Here is a 23896-nt window from a genome sequence, read left to right on the forward strand (position 1 = left end):
CTAATAAAAGTATATGGGGAAAATAAAAAGGAAATATCTTGAAGCAAAGGGCTTGAAAAGGCAAGAAGGAATTCAAAAGTTTCACAGGCAGTTTTGACAAGATTCATGCTGTTCTTCAAACAGATGTCTCCATAGCTCATTTTGGACAGAGCTCACAGGATACGGTCTGAGCAGACTCTTCTTCCTCTCTCCCCACTGGCCCGCCTCCCACAGTTCCCCCTACCCAACAATCCAAACAGAGATGCCCAATGGCGGACAGGTAAACAAGAGAGAGCTACTTCTCCCTCCGCCTGGCGCGTTTGATTAACCCTTGATTGAGTGGAAGCTGAAGCTAAAGTCGTTCCTCACTGCCTTGGGGAAACATTACGCTGGAAGGGAGAGAGAAGAGAGTAGGCTTCTTTTTCCTGTTTCTCAGCATAAAGTTATTTAATTGCACAGAAAGTGTGTGGGCTGCGGGTGCGAGCTGCTGGTGACCCTAGCCCACCTGTAGGAAAGGTGAAAGAAAGAGAAAGGAAAGAGGAGAACGAGAAGGGGGGAGGAGGAGGGCTTTTTGGTGAGGGGGTAGTTTGGGTTCCAATCCTGAAGACCGCTACCCTCACCTGCCGCCAGGAGTCCCCAAGCAGGGAGGGAGCCTCGGGAGGAAGAGAGAGACGGCTGGGGCTGAGAATGGGACTGGGGTTGGGGGCGGGGCAGGATAGAGCACCTGGTGGGAGGATAAGGAGCTCGGCTCAGTTTCTAGGCTGCTCGCGGAGGGTGTTGGTAGGAATAGTCCAAGGCTGGACTGCCTGATCCTAGGTTACAGGTAAAAGGGGATAGTTCGGGAGCCCAGGTAATGGGGGTGGGGGTGGGGATGGGGGCCCGGCGAGCCAATCCTTGCCTGGAGCCCTGGAGTTGTTCCTGCTGGGTTGGGCTCGGCTGGGCTGCTGCGTTTCCGCGGCCAGGGCACCCAAGAGGGGGAAGTTTCTTGGCTGGAAAGGATGCAATTGTGTTGAGCTATTCCTGGTATGTCAGGCACTGGCCCTGCAGCGGTGAGCTCTGAAAGCTCCGTTTCCAGGGGATCCGGGAAGGGAATGAAGATCCGCTTGGGGACGGATAGGAAAAGAGCCCGGGAGGGAGGGGATGCGACTGGACGAGGCAGGACAGGGCAGGGCAGGGAGGGCTGAGTGGAGCTCCAAGTGCTCTTTCAGCGGCTCCCGCGAGCATCTCCTTTCCTTGCGCTGCCAAAGCTCAAGTTCCCCGGAGTGGCGCGCTGCGCTTCCATTTGGGGCTTGCCCTGCGACGGGGATTTGGCATCCCATGGTTCAGACAGTCTAAACCACAAGGGCTGGCATGGCCAAATGCCCAGGGAACAACCTCAAGAGGAGGAGGCGGCGGGCGGGCGGAAGCGGTTGCTCCACATGGCCCAGAGCTTGAAAGCAGCAGGGACGGGACTCTAGACGCCGCCGCCAACAAACCCGCCACGACCCGGGAAACTGCGGTGATTCCGGGGGAGGGAACGGGAGCGTAGAGGAGGGGAGCTGCTTTTGAAGTTCAAACAGTTCTTGGGGCTGTTTACAACCCCTCTGTCTCTCTCCTCCTCCTTCTCCCCTTCTCCTCCCCTATAGGGCCCCCTCCCCCGCCGCCTCCCATCTTTCTCCTCCTCTTTGACTGCCCTGGTCCCTGCGGACCCCGGTTCGTTTTCAGGGTTTTATAGAAAGCAGCTTCTTCAAATTCTTGTGGTTTCGGGGCATTAACAAACTCCAGAGAGCAACAAAGGGAACGGGAGACCCGGGGCATTAAAAGGCAGAGCAGAGTGACAGGCGGCACTGCCTCTTGGTCCCCAATCCCAACCCCGGAGCAGCTTCGTTAAACTGTGCTGACACTCCTCCCTCTCCCCATCCCGCCCCTCCTCGCCCACCCACCCATTTCTCTCTTTTTCTTTTTTTTTCCCCCCCTCCCCTCTTCCTCTAGTCATGGAAGGGAGAGAGGATGCGGAGTCCAACTGTGATGTAGCATTCGCTGAAGCTCAGAGATGGGTGGAGGTGAGTGTATATTCCCCCCCTCTTTTTACTTTTTTCCTCACGATTTGGTGGCTTTACAGAGGGCTTAAGGGTGACTTTAAAACCATAATTGCCAAATCAAGATTACATTATTCTTAATGAAGCTTCTCCCTTCCTTTTTGCTAGATGGTGGGAAATAATAAGTTCAGGGTGGGGAGTTAGCGGGTAGAAATATTAAAGGTTCAAGTTTCTCTCTGTTTTAGTCCCCTCTTCCCCTACAAGTTTCTCCTTCTGTTCTTTAAATTATTCTTAAGGTGCAGAGTGAAATAGGTGGTAGTTTGTCCATCACTGTATTAGGTTTCCAGATCCATGCGGACTGTACCAGGATCAGTTGTCTCCCTTGATCCTATCTGAGGCACAATCTAGAGAATGTAATGGTCTCTTGGAATCTCTGCACTAAACCAAAAGGGAGGAAATGGGAAAAGTTATATTTCTTTTGTTCAAATGTGTCTAAGATGCCGTTAACACCAGTCAAACCAGGTTTGTGTATAAGTATCTGTGTGGAAGGGGTGGGGCATTGGATAGAAGCAGGGAAGGTAGTTGAAGAAGTGACAGAATGGATGGATAAAATACTAAGGCAGCAAGCTTGCTGATGAGCTTTTAGGAGAGGATTCATAGGGAAGTTTGAATTTCCATTGATGAAGACCACCACCCTAGTCCTGGGCTTCTAATACAGTTTAAGGGTTCTCTGTTTTCACTATTATTCTTACTAGCTGTGCTTTAGAGACACTCTCTTCTTATAGTTTTCCATTTTGTTATTTCCTTTTTAAAAGAAATGTGAGCTCCTTGAGATTTTCCTCTCTGTCTTTACTTATACTTTGGGTTAAGTTCATCCCTAAATAGGTTTTCATGATGATTCTTGGAGGCTTGTGGATAAAGAACTTATGGGGAAAAAATTTTCTTGGCAAGTGTGCTACATTTTATCATGAAATAGTATACACACACATACACAACCACAAAAATAGTTTATTGGAACATTGTCTTATACAACTAATTTTTGTGCCTTGCTAATTTATTGAAAGGTGGTTTTCTTTGGAACGAAATTTTGAAGACTGTATTACACAAAAACTTTAAAAAATGTTGTAAGTTTTAGCAAGCAAATAAACAAGTGTTAGATTAATTTCTTCTTCCTTATAGGTCTACTTTATTAGACTTTATTAAGCATACTTTTAGACAGACAATTTGATCCCTTTGCTGGAAAGTGAATCTTTTACCATTAAGAAAACAAACAAACAAACATGTGGAAGGTTTGAGTAGGGTAAGATGATAATATAGAGGCTCTTGAAAGGAAAGGAATATAAAAGATCTCTCACCACCTCATTTGCTTAAAAGAAAATTATTTTTCTGTGTTCGTCTATGCTTTTAATTATCTGTACAAAGTAATTTTACATGTATCATATTTTGCTAAGACATTCTTAGATATCTTAGAAAAGTAATTTTGTGTGTGTGGATATGTATGTGTGTGTGTATGTATGTGTGTAGGGAGGGTGTTGGATATCAGAAAAGAAGTGGGTTTTTTCTTTTTTCTCAACATTTTTAGCTGTTTCTAAGGAGTATGGATTTTGCATGTGGAACTTTGTGTTTCTTTTTTCTTATAAATATGTTTAACTTTCCTCATAAATATGCTTGACTTTCCTTTTGTGTGTATGTGTACTAACTTTTTTGAACTAAAACTTCAATGAGTATTGCAACTCTTCCTATGAACTTAATAAAAATCACATTTTAGTATCTTCCATGAAATAATCTCAATGAAGTATTATATATTTTTGTTGTATAATTATGTTAAATGTATATCCTTTTCCTCTCCTCCAAGTTAAAGATCTTCAATGATAACATATTTTTTAAAATTTAAAATTATATTTTTTGGGGAAATTACTATATTAGTCTATACAGAAAACTCCAATTTTTGTTCAAATGATATATAAATTTAATATAACAAGACAATATAATTAAAAAAAAATGATCCTTTTAAAATACCAGCAGTTGCACAAAGGGAGAAATGATTCTATGAATTATATGTGTTGAACAGTTCAGATTTTGTGACCTTAAAAATTTATAATATCATCTTTGTGGTTGTCACGTTAAAAAAAATTTAAGACAAATTTTAATAACTTTTATATTCTAAAAAAAAAAAGGACAATGGATATGGAACAATAGCTTGGATTCTTTGCATACTGTAACTCCCAACTAAACTGAAGCTTTATAATAAATAAATTATAAAGATAAAATCTTTTTTTGGCTCTCACATTTTCTTGACTTTTTGACTTAAGTGGAAAAAGGAAAGATTGTTTTTAAATTTTGTGTTGTACTAGTAGAATCATTTGCTCCTTTTCCCTCCCTACCCCCAGGCAAGTTGGCAATACAAAACAGGAGATTTAATTTTGCCACCTTTCCTTCTACTTAAAAAAATTGGCTCTGAATATTCAAATATAATTGGTTTTAGTGACCTCAAAAGTGCTAAAAGTACTGTGGATTCCTAGAACTAGCAATTTATTATTATTTTTTCTTTCTCATTCTGATCTTATATACTTATATACTTGTGAATATCTTGATAGAAGCTTTTTTGGGGGTGGTGGAGGAGACAGAAGTGAGAGGAGAGACATATAAAATAAAGTGTGAGGTTATATACTATTACTATTAAGATCTCAGAATGCATAAGTTTGTGGTTGATTTAATTTTGGTAGCTCCAATTCTAGTAAGAGTTATCTTAAATATTTTTCTTAATATCCTTTGTTTTTATATCACATTGCATACCTTCCCATACCCTTATTCAATGAACCATTTGTAACAAAAAATTTTTTTAAAAAGATGGAAGGAGTGGTGGAGGAAAAATAGACAGCAGTTTGTCAAAACTCCCCAACATATGAACTACTTCTAATAGTATAGACAATATTCTACACACATAGTAATAGTAATATGTAATAGTAATGAAGGCAGGGAGATTGTCACATTTTAAAAATCAGAAAATAGTATGGTTTGAAACATAGCTTAGAATATTTCAAAAAAAAAAAACTAGTAGAGCTAGTTTGTGACTAAACAACTTTAATTTAAAACCAAGTGTATTCTAAATGGGTAGAAAAAACAGAAATGTCCTTGAGAAGTTGTATTTGAACAAAGTCATGGAGCAAAAGGTGAGGTAGTTGAAAATAATTTGTTCTTGAATTTCTGTTCTTTCCTTACTTTTCTTACTTTTATTCTATATCTGCGTGTGTGTGTTTTGTGAGCATTACAAACTCTGACTCGTCAAAAAACAAATAAAAACCTACTGGACTTGAAAAACTTAGTTTGTTATGCCAAATACATGCTACAATTTAAGGGGGGGAGGTATGGGGAGAATAATGATTAATTAGTAAGCTATTTGTATCCAGAGAAAGAAAAAATTTACATGATAACTTTATATTTAAAAGGAATAGCAAGTTGTACATAATAGATTTGCAATTTCACATTTAATTATCTTTTTAAATACCATGTAATGCAACGCTTGATTTATTTCATAAAAAAGTATAAAGAATTTTTTGAAAAGTATATTAAAAAAATAAGATATGTCCAGTTGGGGAAGAATATTGAGATGGAGAGGGAATGGGAATAGTTCCACTATTTTATTGCATTGAACAATTTCTCTATTACCTTTCTTTTCTTTCCTTTGGGTTTACTTTTTTTCCATAACCATTTTTGTCCCCTAATTTTGTTGACTCTGATATGACCTCCTTTTCTAAATACCACCAGTGAGAAAGTGAGTTCACATACTGAAGCTTATTGGCTCTTTTTATAACATTGTATTTGTTAGGTTTTGGCTTGTGAATTAACTTTGTCTTTTAAGCATTGAAATACATGAGCAGTGAAACATATGGCAATTTTGGAGGATGTACACTTGCAGTGGGGATCAATGAACTATAAAGGTGACTTCTTATATCTCAGGTGGTGTTTATTTGTGTGAGATCTGTCCATAATGTCTATCTCTTTATGTATATCTGTTAACAGATCTAGCATAGCACATGAACATTAAGATCAAGGATTGTTAATCTGGGATCACTGAAGTTATTTTTTAAAACTTAATTGTTATTTTAAGAAATGATTAAATTTTTTTTTGCATGCATAATTTCCCCCAGTTTCCTACTTCTACCCTCTCCCAAAGAACCATCCCATATAACGAATAGCATGTTTTGTAAACAAGAAAAAGAAGAGGAAAAAAAATCTGCATAGCTGATTAACATATCCAAAAATATCTAAAAATATGTACAAAGTGCACTACTTGTGAACCTCATACTTTTTAAAAAATACTAGCTGTTAAATTTTCAAAATACATACAAAGATAGTTTTCAACACTTACCCTTGCAAAATCTTGTGTTCCAAATTTTTCTTCCTCCCTAGGCAACAAGTAATTCAATATAGGTTAAACATGTGAAATTCTTCTACACATATTTCCGCATTTATCATACTGCACAAGAAAAAAAAGATCAAAAAGGAAAAAAAATGAGAAAGGAAAAAAAAACAAGCAAGCATACAACAACGATAACAAAAAGGATGAAAATACTATCTTGGGATCCACATTCAGTCTTCATAGTTTTCTCTCTGGATGCAGATGGTTCTCTCCATCACAAGTCTATTGGAATTGATGTTATTCACCTCATTTTTGAAAAGAATCAGGTCCATTATAATTGATCATCACATAATCTCATTGTTGTACAATGTACAATCTGTATACAATGTTCTTTTGGTACTACTCACTTCACTTAGCATCAATTCATGTAAGTCTCTCTCGGTCTTCCTAAAATCATATTGCTTATTGTTTCTTATAGAACAATAATATTCCATTACATTAATATACCATAATTTATTCAACCATTCTTTCAATTGTTTAGCTCTAACTTGATTTGTGTGGAAAGTGTTTTGTAATTGTGTTCATATAGTTCCTGGCTTTGTTTTAGCAGGTAGACTCCCAAACATTTTATATTATATATAGTTATTTTAAATGGAATTTCATTTTCTATCTCTTGCTGCTGGACTTTATTGATAACATACTGAAATGCTATGATTTATGTGGATTTACTTTCTATCTTGCAACTTTGCTAAAGTTTTTAAGTTTTTTAGTTGATTCTCTGGGATTCTCTAAGTATACCACCATATCATCTGCAGAGAGTGATAATTTTGTTTTCTCATTACCTACTTCTTTCAATTTCTTTTTCTTCTCATTGCTAAAGCTAACATTTCTAGTATGATATTGAATAGTAATGGTGATAGTGGGCAATCTTGTTTCACCCCCAATATAATTAAGAATGCTATTAGTTTATCCCCATTACATATGATGCTTGCTGATGGTTTTAGATAGATGTTACTTACCATTTTAAGGAAAACTCTGTTTATTCCTATGCTCTCTAGTATTTTAATATGGATGGGTGTTGTATTTTGTCAAATGCTTTTTCTATTATCTATTGATATAATCATATGATTTCTGTTAGTTTGGTTATTGATAAAGTCACTTATGCTAATAGTTTTCCTAATATTGAACCAGCCCTGCATTCCTGATATAAATCTTACTTGGTCATATTGTATAATCCTGGTAATAAGTTGTTGTAATAGCTTTGCTAACATTTCATTTAAGATTTTTGCATCAATGTTTATTAGAAAAATTGGTGTATAATTTCCTTTCTCAGTTTTGACCTTATACTTATAAAAAATTTTTGTAGCTATTTCAGTATCTTTGTTTTCCTTTGTAATACTATTTATTTATGCATTTAAATGCAAGTGCTATGTATTTGTGAATTTAAAGACATTTTAAAAATGGATCTCTAGGCTTTACTGGACTGCCAAAGGGATCCATAACAAAAAAAAAAGTTAAAGACCTATTATTATTTATCTATTTGAATTGCTCCCTCCCCACCCCCCACCGGCCGCTTTTTCTTCATATTCTCCAAAGCTAAACTCTTTCTTTGTGGAATAGATAGAAATGAGGACAATCTAGGAATCTGTTTTTTCTTCTATGTATTGGTTATTAATATACTTTTTTCTGATCTAATGTTCATCTTTATTTTTTTCAAATTTTCTATAGCTCTTGTCATGAGGTTTCAGCCCCTTTATTTCTCAATCTTGATTTCTATAGTGTTTTTCTTGGGAAGATGCATCTAAGCTCTAGACAATAATTTTGATTTCAAAAATGCCAACTAAAACTTTTGAAAAATCACTCTGTTTTTATTGTGCTTTCCTCACTAAAGCTCTGGGAAGTAGGCCCATTCCTGTTGGACTTTAGGTTAATATTTAATTCTACTAAAGATGAATTCTAAGTTCCTTGCCAGTTCAAAATCTGGGATTTGCATTTTATCCATGAGGAAACCCCAACTTAGAGGGGTTAATTGAACATGCTTTGGCAATTTGGGCCTATACAGTACTTGGATTTAAGTATTAGTAAGGGTTTAATTAAATGACTTCCAAGGATCTTTTCAATTCTATGATTATGATTTATCATTTGATAGTGATTAAATGGCACATAGTGATACAGTGATATTACATTATGAAAAAACAAAAAAAAGTAATCACTAAATGAAATGTTCAATATTTAGGGAAACATTCATTACTCATGAGACCATTTCAAAATGATGAATGTTATAGGTGACTTTTAAAAATTCATGTTCTGGAGGAAGAGAAAGTAATATCTGATGTTATGAAACAATATTTTTCCCTTCACAAGGTGAAAGTCTCCTCTTTCATGCCTTCCCTTCCCAATCCTAACCTCCTCAAATGAACTCTTGAATCTAGGATGTTAGATTCAGCAATTTCTCATTGCATTAACTCCTTGGTAATGATATGAAATTTGTATAGACTGAAAATTAGAGTCAATGTAGTAGAAAGAGCAATGGATTTGAAGCCAGCAGATGTGGTTTAGAGTTATATAGCCATTTGCTATATCTTTGATTAAGTTGTTTTATTTTTTTAACCTTTAATTTATCTGTGAAATAAGGATAATAATTGCCTATTACTTAGCTTACAGGATTGTTAGTTTCCAACAAGATTGTTGATTTAGGCATTTTAAAGAGATTTGCAAGTTGTGGATCCCAATTCTTTTTGTTTTATTCATTTTTATTTATGTGCTTGATAGAGGAATTTCTAACCTCTTAAGCCTATGAAAGAAATAAATTGAAAACCTCTATCAAAGTGTCCTTGTAGTATAGGTAAAAATTTATACTTGATATTCTTAGGCAAGATTTGAACCATCATTCTCTACTCCTGACGATAGCACTCAAAGTGAAAAAGTATGATTCATTTTGTATAAGTTTTTTAATCTTTCATTCAGCCATAAAAAACCAAGCAAGTTACAAAATAAAAATTTTCATTTATTAAAAGTTTATTTGAAGTGAACATTTTGTTTTATTTTTTTAAAGTGGTGGTTAGTCTTTTGTAAATTATCTTAAAAGTTGGTATTTGAATATGGATTGTAAATTCTGTATACTGTAGCTTATGAAGACCTTTTGAATATTTAGAATTGAAAGTACTATTGACAAATGCTTTCCCATAACCTGCCTAGGTTTTGGCCACCAATTAATTGATTGGTTTTAATTTCATTAATAGAGAACAGCAATTGAAATGGAATAAATTTGTTAAAGTCTTCTTCAGATTTCTCATCATTGGCATGAAAGCCTCCTTGAGTTCTGGTAGCCAGTGACTAGGTGAGAGAAGTCTTGGCAAGTCCAGTTTTGAGTGAATCTATATGTGATTCTATTCATTGGAAGAAATTGCTCCTATCAGTGTGCTGATGGATTTTTGAAGGTATAATATTAATTGTTTCAGTCTAATCTGTAAATGAAGTCATTTCAAAATGTGGGTTTCAGAGTCAACGCTGGAAATAGATTTTAGTTCCATGGAGCATAAAGTCCTGAATCTAGGTAAATATCTCTTAAATAAAACCAAGACAATTTGGAGATGAATACTTCATTGAAAGTATGTGTAGATGTGCAAATATGCCCTTTTTGCAAGGGCAAAAAGCTGGAAACAGAGTGGATGCCCATCAGTTGGAGAATGGCTGAATAAGTTATGGTATATGAATGCTATGGAATATTATTGTTCTATAAGAAATGATCAGCAGGATTTCAGAGAGGTCTGGAGAGACCTACATGAACTGATGCTGAGTGAAGTGAGTAGAACAAGGAGATCATTATACACAGCAAGAGCAAGATTATATGATGATCAATTCTGATGGATGTGGCTCTTTCCAACAATGAGATGATTCAGGCCAGTTCCAATGATCTTGTAATGAAGAGAGCCATCTACACCTAGGGAGAGGACTGCGGGAACTGAGTGTGGACCACAACATAGTATTTTCACTTTTTTATTATTGATTGCTTGCATTTTGTTTTCTCTCATTTTTATACACACACACACACACACACACACACACACACACATATTGGATTACATGATATATAGGGGAGGGGGGAGGGGAAGGAGGGACAATTGGAACACAAGGTTTTTCAAGGATTAATATTGAAACATTTTCCTTGTATATGTTTTGAAAATTAAAAAAAAAAAACTTCAATAAAAAAGTTAGTTACAAAAAAGTATGTGTAGAGTAATAGTAATATTTTATTTTAAAAAATTGTGTTAGAACATCTTGAGATTGTTAAATTTATCGCCCAATTTCCTAAATGTAATCTTACTTTCTTTCTCCTTAGTCAGATATACGTACTACTTATTATTTCTCTGTAATGTTTAATAGACAGAGATACTGACAGAATAGATAACAAACTGTCTATACAATTTCATATTATCCCAGGTAGATGTTATTTTGGGGGACATTATTTTATTTTTTTAGGGAATATTAATCTTTGCATCAGTTTAGTTGCTTTCCTGAACTGCCAAATGTTTAATAAAGCAAAATTCTCTAAATCTTGGTTGTTATTGTTTGGATTTCTAGTCTTTTTTGAATATAGTACCTTCTCAATGAGATCCAGAATTAATGTTCTGAGGCTTGATGCAGTCAGCACAATGTCATCCTGATAAAGAAGTATTGAATCTTGCCATTCAGAGAGAATTCTTTTTCCACTTAGACCTTGCATAGTCTGTGATAGTTGAATACTATTAATCAGGCATACATATCACTATTTTATGTCTTATTTGCTGCTAATAATCAGGGTTGTTAATTAGTGTTGAACCAAAATATGTTTGTCTATATTCTAGAAAAGATTTTTGATTAAAATTATCTCACATTATAAACTTATAAATCAAATCCAAATATTTGTTGAACCAACAAATGTGAGAAAAGATGATATCATTCTGTTCTGATTCTTTGGTCTATCTAAAGAAGTTTTAAAAAATTCTAAAGATTTTCTAAATCTAAATCTAAATTCTAAAGTTTTAAAAATTCTAAAGAAGCTTTTAAAAATTATTTTATTTTGAATTTATAGAATAAAACAAATATTTTCATAACATATAATAAAAAAGAATGATCACACTTGAAACTGCAAGTCTATAATGGGTGAATTGCTATTCTTTTAAAATATGTAATAAAATTATTATATAAATTTATTTTTTTCTTTCCTCTAGAGATGAATATTATTATACACAAATAAGTGTGTATAAGTATGTACATATAAATATGTATAAGTATGTATATGTACCTATATATGTACATATGTGTATATAAACACCCACATATGCATACACATATATATGTAATATATGTACATATGTAAAACTATTCTGTTCATACTTTATTATTTCTTTCTCTGGATGCAGATAGTGTCTTTAATGGCTTAAATTTTTCACTTGACCACAGAGATAACAGCGAAATGTGGGGTGGTAGAAAGAGCATTGCACTTGTAATGAAAGTTCTAGGTTCAAAATTATTTATTAGATATATGATCCTGGGCAAGTCATAAACTCTCTACATCTCAATGCTTCATCTGTAAAAAATGAAATGATACTATCAACACTGGCCATTGAGATGCTCATTGAGATATATCAATGAGATATCATTGAGCTAACATATGTAAAACCTTGTGCTTTGTAAATGTGAGCTATTTCATTCATCTAATTAATCAGTGAAAATTAAAAAAAAAATACTTCATATTGGGAATGGGCTTTCCTGAACTGCCAAATGTTTAATAAAGCAAAATTTTCTAAATTTTGGATGATCAACTTTATAGGTTAATTTGAGTAAATCATCTTATATGCTAAAGACTACCTATTCAAGTCTTTCCTTTTTTGATAAAGGTTTGACTTTTTTTTTTTTTTTTTAAGCTTATATTAAAAACTTAACTAAAACCTGTTCAGGTCAAACTCTAGGTGTTTTTTGTTTGTTTGTTTGTTAATGTGTAAATCTGAGTTACCATTAGAAAGCTAATTTTGTGCCATTATTAATGAAGGAAGAATTTATTAAGAGGGAGTTCTCTGCAGTAGAAAAAGTGCTGACTTGGAGTTAGGAGATCTTGGTTGAAATTCTGCTAATTGCTAACTGTGTCCTTTTGGGCAAGTTATTCATACTTTTAAGCTCCGATTTCCTCATCTGTAAAATGAGAGCAAGATTAAGTACCCTGTCACCTTGCAGGTTGGTTTGTCCAGTAAGATAAGACAAGAAAGTATTTGACAAACTTTATGTGGAAAACAGATGTAAGATCAAACTTTATTGAATACCTAATTTGTGCATAATAATTTGCTAAGCTTGCGTACTGCTTACTTAGAAGGATGAAGGAATGAAAGACATGATTATTCCTCTCTAAAAGTTTACAAATATTAATGATAATACAAGATAAACACATGAGAATGTTTAGTTGGAGTAGGCAGCTGCGTATGTTGTATGATTTCTACTACAAGGGGCTTGTCTTGAAAATTCTTACCTTGCCTATTCACTTAATATAAGAATTCCTTTCACAGAGGGTAAAGTTTTTTATTACACAAGTGAAACCTAAAAAAGTCATCATAGTTGCTTGAATTCAAAGTCAGTTATTACTATTAGTGTCTTGAAAATGAGGTTTGATAAGTGAGGGGAAGAATCCATCAGGGCATTGATCTGTTTTTGGAAGAGTAAGAGTACAAAGGTGGAGGATAAGTGATAGGTGGAGGACAAGTGATAGATTATGGAAGATAAGATGGATAAGATAAAATGGATGATAAGAGGGATTAATTTTTATCAAGAGGTTGCTGGAAATGTAGGTATTTCCTTCAGAGTTTTTAATAGGACTAATCTTGAATATGAATGAGTTATGTAATGGTAAGGCAGAATAGGACTAAATACCAAAGCAAGTGAATAGATAGATGCTTAGTGCTGTGGAGTTCAGGTGAGGAGGTCATCAGTGAGGACAATTTGGATAGCAGAAAAGGAGTAAGTTGGGGAGAACATAGGCAAAGAAGGAAACCAGTGGTCTTTGGTGGAAATGGGACTATTCTTGATGGATTAATAATATGATCACAATAACTTAAATTTCAATAATGCATCAGAGTTCACAAAGTATTTGTGGACATTATTGCATTTGCCTGGACTGGTAGGTGGTATAGTGGATAGATCCCAGGCCTGAATCAGGAAGACTCATCTCCTTGAGATCAAATCTGGCTTCAATTACTGACCTGCTGTGTGATCCTGGGCAAATCACTTAATCCTGTTTGCCTCAGTTTGCTCAACTATAAAATGAAGAGAAGAAAATGACAAACTACTCCAGTTTCTTTGTCAACAAAACCTCAAATGGGGTAACAAAGAGACGTGACTGAAATTAAATGACCAACAAAAATAACATGGCATTTATTACAACAAAAACTTTGTTCATTTTGATAAACATTGCTAATAAGTAAGAGATTATGTAACTCTAGATCTTTGATTGGTAAATAGGAGCATAAAGACACTTTCTTGGGCACACTCTCCCCTCTACATCTTGATCCTTGAAGAGACTGAATTTAAACTTAAGAAGTTGCTATTAAATTATTCTATAAGAAATGATCAGCAGGATAATTTCAGAAAGGCCTGGAGAGACTTACATGAACCGATGCTAAATGAATAGAACCAAGAGAATAGTATATACAGCAATAAGATTATATGATGATCAATTCTGATGGACGTGACTCTTCTCAACAGTGAGGTGATTCAGTCCAATTCCAATGGTCTTATGATGAAGAGAGCCATCTGCACCCAGAGAGAAACTGTGGGGACTGAGTGTGGATCATAATTGAATTACTTGCTGTCTAGGGGAGGAGATAGGAGGAAGGAAAGGAGAAAAAAATTGGAACACAAGGTTTTGTTAAGGTGAATGTTGAAAACTATCAGTGCATGTGTTTTGAAAATAAAAAGCTTTTAAAAAATAAATAAAACTAAAAAAAAGAAATTGCTATGAAACATCTCTGAATCATAATATACTTTCTTCTATCTTCTTGATTCCTATGAAAAGGTAGATTTATATCAAGGAGTAACTACAAATCATTTTCCCCATCAAATTCACTTTTGGGTGTGTGTTGACTAATGAATGAGTCTCTGGATTACCTGCAAGATATAGTATCTCAGATACTGGCTTGGTCCACTGCTTGACTAGGTCAAGTACGTTACTCTCCAGGGCTTAATTGATTTGGCTGTTGTAGCTATGGCTGTTTTCAGTCTTTGGTATTCATTCACCTAGAATCAGGGAAGAATAAACACATTATAGTCAGAAAGGGAAAAAAGTGCCATATGTCCAAAGTCATATGGTAAACCTTTTATAACATTCCTTCTTTCCTCCTCACTTGAAAACTAACCAGGAAAAAAAAAAAGTAATTGAGTTTCTTCATTGCAGCCATTTGAAGCTACTCTCAATTCTAAGTCAGTAGCCAATTAAAAGACTTTCTGTGACCACACAATAAGCTAACAGAAAACAGACACAGAATAACTGCATGTGCTTTGAAGTAAGGGGCAGGATCTTTACATTGCACATTTCTAGAAGCAGGACCACACATGGATTGGTATAAGGCAGAGCATAACACATATACTTTAAGGTCTAAGTCTCCAATAACCAATTCCCTCATTATAGATCAAATAAGCAGCTCATTGAATTAGCCCAGTCATATGTATCTTAGAAATGGGTAATAAGTTTGGCTCTAGAATTGAGGAGGCCATAGAGAAGGATCTATGCAATTGAGCAGCTGTTTCACTGGAGCAAGAGCTCCTCTTTAACAGTAGTAACCTTTAGGTGCTACTCTATGGTCATTAATTATAGAACACTAATCTTAGAAGGACTAACATGAAGAGTTGAGCTGCCTCATACATTGAGAATGAAAAAGGACATCTATTCCTATATTACTAAAAGAATAAGAGGAAGGCCTTTGTTTTTCAAATATAAGTACATGGTCATGATCCATTTAATATTTAAAAGCATTTTAAGCATTTAGTATTTGAAAGTAGTTTGGCTAATGGAAAATGGTGAATTTTGACCCAGTCCTTTTATCATTTTTGTCAGGCAGCTGCGATTTCTGTTTCAGATTTTGGGAATGAACAAGTGTCTTAACATGATGAATTCAGTTCCTAAACTGTACTCCTATCATTTCTCTCCCATCAGGGATAATTTTATTCATTTTTAGCATGGTTTTACTAGCAATTCCTTGCTATAAATGTGTTTAAAAGTGAGCTTTACTATATTGTATTGGAGAGAGATAAAGGATGTTTGTGATAAAGGAAAGGAACTATTTTATTATGTTTTTGAAAGTTACTGCTATTGAAGATATATGTTCCTTGGTTCTTGTACTCACCTTTCCTTTTCTTTCAGATACTTTTCTGATATTTGATGTTTGCCAGATAAGAAGAACTAAAAAAACAACAATACTAATTTGTTAAATTAGTGGTAAGTGTTCACAGATTGCAAATACTCAATACTATCAAAACATACTTAAATTTTGCACACTGTGAAAAGCCAACACTGTGTACATGTTGTGGGTTTCTCTTGTTAGCCAGAGGATTTTCTGCATACAAGCTCTCCCATTAGTATTTTTTTCCCAGCCATCACAGAATTTCATAGTTGGAAGGCATCTCAGAACAACCCTTAACCAAAAAATCATCCTTGAGAATTGCCATCTTTGTTGGTTTGACTTATCCTGCAAGATTTTAGGGCATTGAATTCAATCTCTTCTTCCTCTGAACCATATGAAATCCAAATCTAGTATGCACTGTGGCCTTATTCTGGTATGTATTATATGACAGAGTGAGTCATTTGCCCTTCAGCTTCCTTTTGTTTTTATTTCAGAGTCCTTTCAAATACTACAAGCTGTAGACATACATATTAATTTAGGTATCTTATATTTGTGAATAGCTTTTTTATAAAGCAGTGGGGTCCTAATTTCTGAATTTTGATACACTTTGCTACAACTATAACAGATCAGTTATACTTAAGGTTATTAACACACAAGTAAAATTTGTGCTTATTTTTCTCATTTCCCTTTAAATTAATATTTTAATGCTTTCTATGTTATTGTGTTGATGTAGGGAACAATTATTGTCAGCTAGTGTTCTTCCTATCTGTACCCCTTAAATTATTTGTCATCTTGCTTGAAGTACTCTGACGAAATTTCCCCTTTTATTCATTCCACATGAAAGAGAAACTCATAAAACCTTAAAAATTTTTTTTTCCAGGAAATACATTTATAATGTTTTACTAAAAATAATGAATGTTTTTGAAGAGAAAATCTTTTGTCTAGGTGAAGACAGTGAGTGGTTTGGGCAGTTGTTAAATTTGAATAATACCCCAGTGCTCAAGGATAAAGTCTACATAACTGAATATTTAAGCCAATTTGCAAGCAATGTTAGGCTTGGAAAATGCTTGGAAGTGCTGGGGGTATTACTAAGAAATAACTTGCCAAATAGACAATATTTTTGAAATTTGGCTCTAGCCATGGTAAAAGAATGTCTTTGACTGCCACCATGCTTTACTATAATCCTTCTGTGGAAGGAACTGAATCTAGTTTTCTTAACAGATTCCATATGAGAGTCTGGCTTCTTTTTAAAGGAGCCAATCAGAATCGTTCAAATTCGGTGGTTGTGCTGAATTTTAAAGCAATTGTCTAACTGTTTAGGAAATTGAAATAATAATTAGTGATGATAAAATGCTTTGCAAACCTAAACTGTTTTGGAGAAAAGTTACCCTTGAAGTTAGTTATTTCAGAATCAAAGCATTTATTCTAGCACTCATCCCAACAATTGAGACCTTGGTAAAAGAATGAAGGTGTATACGCCAAGTGAGTTATTCTCCAATCAACAAATTAGAAGTGGCCCAGAGATGAAAGACTCAGACTTGGCAGGAAGTTGTTCTTGGTTTCATTTCTGGAGACACAGGGAATTTCATGATATTTTCTATATGACTTAAGGTAGTGTTACAACTCTTTCAAACAGTCATGGCAGATTATTTTTATATGTAATATTTTTTGAGCACACTTGGATTGTAGGTGAATGCTTCTTTATGTTACTAGGTAGCTGAGTCTTGTTCATGTCCATAAGAGATGGGCCTGCTGATTGTTACAAGATTTTGACTAGTTTGGCTGTTATTGTATCACAGAAGTGATACACAGAAGTGAGTTGGGAAACTTTTACTGCAGCATTGAGAAAACTTTTTTGTTTGTTTATTTTTTTTGGTTTGCTTTAGTTTTGATTGTGGCAACTCTATCTGAGGATGTGAGTTTTGGGAAAATAACTATCATCAAACCAAAGTTCAGAATAATCTCAAACATCATTTCATTTAGTCAGAAGCAAAATATTTGTTTTCAAATATCTGTGATTTCTAGATTGCATTTCAAGATGCCAAATTTACATTAATGTTTACATAATCTTCATCTCCCCTAATTCCACCTGATTTCTAATTGCAGATGCAGAAAACATGGTTCTGAAAGTAGTACAGGTGCATTCTGTCTATTTTCCTCTTGATTTTCATTTTTCTACTGTTTTGAAGTACCAAATGTTAGTACATAAAATAGCAGTCAGAAAGTAAAAAGGAAAATCTGTTTTTTATTTCTTGAACTACTTAAGGAGTGTTCCAAGATCAGATAACAAATATAGTATAAGCAAAGCTTTTCAAAGGGGAGGGAGACAAGTCAGTGTGGCATGTACAATTCTCCGTGGCCATTTTACCTTCTGAAATTAGTTGATTTAGGGGTAATTTTTGCACACATTTCCTAAAGGTCCACTTTTTATTGCATTTTGTAATTTTGAGCATTAAGAATTAGATTCAAGATTGTGCTTTTAACTTAACATTCTCCAAAGAGAGATTTCCTATTGCTTGGCAGCTGGTGGCAGAGAGAGAAATTTAAGCTGTATAATTAAAGCTACTCAGATGTGATTAAATGTACAATTCCTGTATATTAAATGAATAGCAGAATCTTATATTGTTTCCACTTGGGTTACCTATAAAACATTTCTTCCAAAACATTCCTATACCAGAAATATAAAACACCCATTGGTTTTTACAATTCCAGAAATATGGTGCCTTGGAATCACAATGTTGATGCTCAGTTGGCCCAATTTTGTGAGCCCATTTGGGGTTTTCTTGGCAGAGATGCTGGAGTGGTTTGCCATTTTCTTTTCTAGCTCATTTTACAGATGAGGAAACTGAGGCAAAAGAATTAAGGGATGTGCTCAGGGGTCTTACAGCTAATGTGTCTGAGGCAAAAACATGAGTCTTCTAGATGCCAAGCACCTGGAGAGAGACAGAGACAAAGAAAGAGAAAAACCTCAAATCCACTGTGCCACCTAGCTGCCCAACATTTTTAAACACCTATATATCAAATATTATGATAAGCACTTTACAGATATCTCATCTGATCCTCACAATATCCCTATAAACAAGTGAAAGTGAGACCTAGAGTCAGAAGTTGTGAAGTAAAGGAAGTAAATTTTGGATTTGAATTTAGGACTTCCTGATTCCTAGCCCAGTGCCCTACACATTGTGTCACATACTGGCCTCTTCAGGGAGACAAGAAGTCAAGAAAAGGGGAAAATAGTTTGAGGAAGGTAGAAACACAGTGTGAATGTTTGCTAAAGATCTAAGAAAGGATGATTTGATTCATTTCTAATATGATTTTAGTATTAGGATTCTTTTTATTCTTTAGATAAAAAATGGGAAACTTTTGCTACTATTTATTGTAAAAATGTCTTTTACGGTTAGATATCCTTGGAATCCTTTTGTTTTAGGAAGATATTTAAACAATCTTTAATTTCTTGTGTATAATGCAGAGTGAATATTTATAAAGGTTCATTTCTTTGAATCTCAGTTTCTTAATCTATAAAATTATAAAATTAAACTAAATGATCTGTCCCAGCTTTAGAATTTTGTGATTCTGTGATGACAAGTAAAAAACTTCCTTGCTTGAAGATGACATCTCTATCTTATACTCCTTTTTTAAAGGAAACCTATTAGAATTTTAAAGCCCTGTATTTTCATATCCATAATATTAAATGGTCAAGAGACTAGGTAAAAATTAAGCAAAGAATGATATGACTCATTGGTTGGAGTTCTTGCCTTAATTTTTTTATCTGTAATTACTAAATCTTGGAATATCTTTTTATGTCTATCTGTAGAAACATTTCAAAATTTCCTTTTACCAGAAGCCTCTGACACTAAGCATAATTGACTTTGTCATTTTATCTTGCGTTATTGCAATGACTGATATTAAAGTATAATTGATAGAAAATGCTACAGGTTGTCTCTTGAATAATAATTATATTATTATAAAGCACTTTAAAGATTGTGAATGACTTTTTATAAACCACAAATACACTATTTCATTTTACTTTTTTGGCAGTCCCAAGAGGTAGGTACTATAAGTAATATCATCCCCATTTTACCATGTTAGAATTCTTACAAGGTGCTAAGTCAGTTATCTAATTTAGCATGGTACTTAACAGTTCTCTAGCTCACTAATGTATTTAGTACTCATTGAAGTTCTACAAGATTCACAAATCAGAGAGGAGTAGAGAAGATTCACAAGTCAGAAGCCCACAATCCTACTCTTGGATGAGTCAACCTTTGAGTTCCCACTTCTAAAAGATCATATAAAAGGACAAGCTTACTAGGTGCACTCTGGGAGATGGAGAAGCTAGGATTCAGTTGGGCAGAGTGAAGGAAGAAGAGAGACTGAAACGGGCAGAGTGAAGGAAGAAGAGAGACTGAAACTGGCAGAGCTAAAGGACTAGCAACAAGAGCTCTCGGAACCAAGGAAAGCTAACTGGGTTATTTTGAAAGAGACAATAAAGGACTGGACTTTAACAGCTGGCTGCATTTGAGGTGATTATTACACTGAACTGAAACTAAGGCTTCTCCCAGAAGCCCCCAAGAAACCTGCTCCCAGAGAATGATTATATTTTAGAGAAGAGAACATTGCATTTCTATCTTTAGATAATCACCAGGTGATGAGGAGAGATCTAGAAAGTGGTAAATAGAAGGGAATTAGATAGGTTAACTGCCTGGGAGAGAGGGTTTGCTTGAATTCCTATAGATGGAGAAGGAAACAGATGGATGGCAACAAGCACCTGGAGAGAGACAGAGAGAGAAAAACCTCAAAACAAAGGAGAAAATCTAAGAACAAAATCTGCAGGAATCATTGGATTCCCTAACACAAATTGAGACTGTTGCAGGACTTGAAAACCATCAGGAATCATTGGATTCCTTGAGATGAAAAATTGCTGATGAGAATATTATAGGACTTCAAAGTTGCAGGAATTATTGGATTCCTGGCACATGAACTAATGGACAATAGATTTCTTTTGGACTATTTCTAGGACTTATGGACATGTATAAATTCTCATGTTGATTCATGTTATTTGTTACATCACTTCTAGCCTGTGTTATATTGCTATATGCTTATGTAATTTATGTAATTATATGTAATACCTCCCATATTGATGGATTTATGTATACCCGTTTCAAGTGAGCCCTTCAGAAACTCGCTAATCTGATTTAATTTCCCATTTCCTTTGGTGTTTTCATTTCCCTTCCTGAGAAGTCAGGGAGGATGTGACTACCTTCTTTTTATGGTGTTTTCATTCCTTTTTTGAGCAGTCAGGGAAGATGTCATCATCTTCTTTTTTGGGGTTCTCACTTCCTTGAGAAGTCAGGAAGGTCATGACCACCTATGTTCTAAAATCAAATGAAAGCAGGAGATGTTATAATTCTTACAAGGTACTAAGACAGTGGAATTGATCTGATCCTACAAGGAGATGTTATGCACCAGAACTTGAAATAAGGTACTAAATGGAATTGAGGAGACAATGATTAAATCTAATTTAGCATTGATTCAATCCTACAACAAATAATGGTTTCCTAGTGATGTAATGATTGGAGTATACTCAGTGTACAGCATATAAGCAAGGAGCTCCCACAAGCCCACAGACACCCAGAAACCCACTCTCGGAGGCAAGATAGATTCATTCCATATTCGACCTGTGTGCTGGCTGGAGACACTCGGAGGGAGCTCTTGGAATTAAGGAGAGAGATAGACCTCTACTAAAGCTAACTGGGCCCCAGGAAAAGATCCAAGACTTTGAAGTAGAAAATAAAGGATTTGGACTTTAACTTCTGGCTGCATTTGAGGTGATTATTGTTTTGAACTGAAATGAAGGCTGCCTCCAGAGAGAGAAACCTACTCACTGCTTCTGGAGAAACCTACTCACAGAGAATATTATATTTTAGAGAAGAGAACATTACATTACCAAATGATTTGCTTGGGGTTGCACAGTTGTTAAGTGCCAGTGGCAGGGTTTGAATTCAGATCTTTACAGATTCAAAGTACGGAGCCCTCTCTCCACATACGATCGTGCCTCTAGTGAATAATTTGGATGTTAAATGTGACAATGTCTGCCTGCATATTCTTCTGGCTGTGTTTGTGTGTGTGTGTGTGTGTGTGTGTGTGTGTGTTGGTGCAAATTAAAGTTCAGCTGGTGACTTTTGCTTATAGATATCCCTTTCACATTATGACTTTACCAAAAGTTGTTTCAATATATTTCAGGTCAGCAAAAAAAACTAAACAGTAATTTTATAGTAGTTTTGTGAAACCATACATGACACATGAAGGCCAGCAGATGATACAAAGAAAGTTTAGAAACTCAGAAATGCATAAAAGATATGCATAATATTATATAATCACAACATAGTTCATCTTTTCACACTCTAATAATTCAGACATCTCTGCTGTGAAAGGAGGGCCAAAAAATTTTATGTGGATTTTCCAGGTTACAGGGGTGATAAACCCCTAATCTTCTTGATGTGGAAGGAATAATTGTATTTGGATGAATTTGTAATCACATTGTAACAGATATTCTCTCCCCCAAAACAGATTTCTCTCTTTTGTGCTTCTTATTCATACTTTTCAGTAAATTGTCAATTGAAGAGCTTCCCAATGCAAAACAGTAATACTGAGCATATGAATGTACTAACTAACCCTCTTTGAATTCAGAGGAATTTAGCAGATTTAGCATTTTTGTGTAGGATGTGAAACACATAAAGCCAGGAAAAGGGGGCAAATTTGAATCAAATAGCTCTATCTACCACATTTACTTTTTCTTGCCTCCTAATCTCCTTATTTGAATCTCTCTTCTTATAATTGGTTTCCTACTTCTGTTGTAATCGCTTGGATTTTTGTATTCCTAAAAAACAGTAGGGTATTTACCTATTTATATATAGGTTTATTCCATTTGGAACCTGACCTCCCTCTCCTTCCTGAGGAGGGGATATCACCAGTTTATTATCAGATGGTCCTCTAAGAAAGAGTTCTCCTCAGAGGAAAACTCATTCTGGATAGATGGCCATTTGACCCTCTTATTCTAGCTATACTTTTTTCCCCTTCAAAATCCAAATAGCTTTCTTTCTCATTAAATGTTACCAAATAATCTTCAGAAGTGGAAATGGCATTTATATAAAGCTATATTTTCTTGGAAGTTCAGAAGTAATTACAAATATGCCATACCCCAAGAAAGTAGTCTGCTATTCCTAGTCTTATAGAAGCATGGAATTTTAGCATTGGAAGAAATATCAGTGGTGATCTATTTCAACCCTTACCTGAAATTCCTACTATGACACAGTTATCTAGATTCTGTGAATCTTGAAGAACTCTTAAAAAGGAGGAGCCCATTATCTCTACAAGTAGTACATTTTACTTTTATCCTAACATCAAACCTACATATGACTTTTGACAATTTTCTTGTTCCTGTTTGATCTGTTAGATTACATCTAATTCCCTTTTCACATGCTAGTACTTGAAATACTTGTATGTTAGCTATATATTCTTAATGGGTTCTTTCATTTTACTTCTCCCCTTTACCTTATTTTAGGCAACATGCCATAAATTTATTTACAGGCATTTCCTCCTTCCCCCATGTTCTTTCAGAAAGGGAATAAGTATTTTTATATGTTGCCTTCAGCACAGTAGGCACTATGCTAAGCATTTTACAATTTACAGTTGTTATCTCATTGGATCTTCACAACAACACTGGGAGATGGATGGTACTATTAGGATTTTACTGAGGAAGCTGAGGCAAACAGAAATAAGTGATTTATCCAGGATCACATAGCTATTACTGAGGCTGGTTTGAACTCAAGTCTTTTTGACTCTATGTCTGATACTCTATTCACTGTGCTACCTAGCTGCTTACAATTTCTCTTATTTTGGGATGGTCGTCCATGATTTTTGGTCATAGCACATCATCAGAAGAATGAAGATATTAAGAGATAGAGTTTTATTGTTTTGAATTGCTTTGGATTATTAGAAACTTTCCATGTTCTCCAATTCAGTACAGCTCTAATTCTTCTTCCTTTTTAATTCTCAGCCCAGTTCATTGTTCATTTTCAGTGTTTGTAAAAGATATAGCTCTTTCCAAATGACTATCATGTACGATAATTCACTGGGCTACCCATCCAGTTGAATGTCATGGTGTGCTG

The 23896-nt window shown here is 35.0% G+C and overlaps 1 long non-coding RNA gene across 1 annotated transcript in view; it reads left to right on the top strand.

Annotated features, from left to right (window-relative positions):
- The first annotated feature begins 385 nt into the window (after positions 1-385).
- Positions 386-23896, top strand: part of LOC127553320 (uncharacterized) — a 99405-nt gene continuing 75894 nt past the window's right edge. The window contains exon 1 of the long non-coding RNA XR_007951724.1: positions 386-2021. This is a non-coding gene — a long non-coding RNA (uncharacterized LOC127553320). The remainder of the gene's footprint in view (positions 2022-23896) is intronic.

The sequence above is a fragment of the Antechinus flavipes genome, chromosome 3, assembly GCF_016432865.1.
Source record: "Antechinus flavipes isolate AdamAnt ecotype Samford, QLD, Australia chromosome 3, AdamAnt_v2, whole genome shotgun sequence".
Taxonomy (NCBI): domain Eukaryota; kingdom Metazoa; phylum Chordata; class Mammalia; order Dasyuromorphia; family Dasyuridae; genus Antechinus; species Antechinus flavipes.